This window comes from Chiloscyllium plagiosum, chromosome 48 (assembly GCF_004010195.1).
Source record: "Chiloscyllium plagiosum isolate BGI_BamShark_2017 chromosome 48, ASM401019v2, whole genome shotgun sequence".
NCBI classification, from domain to species: domain Eukaryota; kingdom Metazoa; phylum Chordata; class Chondrichthyes; order Orectolobiformes; family Hemiscylliidae; genus Chiloscyllium; species Chiloscyllium plagiosum.
In genome coordinates, this window is record NC_057757.1 from 7,701,506 (window position 1) to 7,702,867 (window position 1,362).

Below are 1,362 nucleotides of genomic sequence, written 5' to 3' on the forward strand. Positions count from 1 at the left end.
ATAGTTCCTGTAAGTATGCCACCCAAGTGGATAGGGTTGTTAAGAAAGCATATGGTATTTTGGCTTTCAATAACAGGGGTAAATAAATTTAAGAACCGAGAGGTTTTGCTACAGATCTACAGTTCCCTGGTGAGACCACACTTGGAATATTGTGTCCAGTTTTTGTTGCCCGACTATTGAAACTGATTGGTTGAATTCAAATGGTGGTCAAACTACTGAGGTATCGAGTTTACAACCAAATGTTACATATTTTCAATTTCCCAGTACACTCTGAGACTGCTACTCAGTCACACGACAGTTGCACTCGCTGCCAAAACATCTCCCTTAAAGGTACAGTATGCATCTTCAACTTCATAACAACATCTTAAATATTTGGAGAGTTTCTCCTTCTGAAACCCTTACAGAAAGTGAGTTCCCGTTTCCCACCACCCTGGGGCTGTGTTTGTGTGTGGGCAAGGCTTTAACTGATCACCCAAACTGGAGACAAGCAACAACATCAGTACCACAGGGAAACCATGTAAACATGGGGATTGTGGAAAGGCATTCAAATACTCATTTCTGCTGAAAATGCATCCGCACAGTCACACTGGAGAGAAGCCATTCTCCTGCACTCAGTGTGGGAAAGGATCCATTCAGTCAACAACTCTGCTGACATATCAGCTATTTCACACAAGGGAAAGACCATTCACCTGTTGTCTCTGTGAGAAAGGATTCACCTAGAGTGACTGGTAGATCAGGTTCATACTGAGGCGAAGCTATTCATTCCCCTGTTCCATTTGAGAAAGGGATTTACTCAACTGTCACAACTACCGATCCATCAGCATGTTCTAACTGCGGAAAGAATATTCGTCTACCATGTGTGAGAAAGGATTCACTATTTCATCTAAACCTCTGACCCATCAGTGAGTTCACACTGCGTCGAGGCCATTCGCCTGCCCTGTATGAGAGGAAGGATTCACAACTTCATCCAACCTCTGACACATCAGCCGATTCATACCTGGAGTTACCTCTTCAACCTGTGCAAGTAGGTTTAGTCAGCTCACACGCCAGCAAGTCGATGTGTGACTGCAGAGGTTGGAATATTCCATTATTCCTGTTGCTCGTGACATCCAGCACTGAATCAGGTATGTCCATACAGTAAGGGTTTGTTTCTGCTGAAGTTACCTCCTTATCACTAGAGTAGAGTTGAAGATTGTTGTCATTCTAGCTGACAGCGTTCTTCGGGGTATAGTGACTTTTTAAAACCAGCTCTCTGTGATCATTCTGCCAAATTCAGACAAAATTCACAGACAATTAGTGTGCAACTAATATTGAATTTCTGCTTCAAATGGAACTTGCTCCCTGGTAAAAGAACTGAAATTT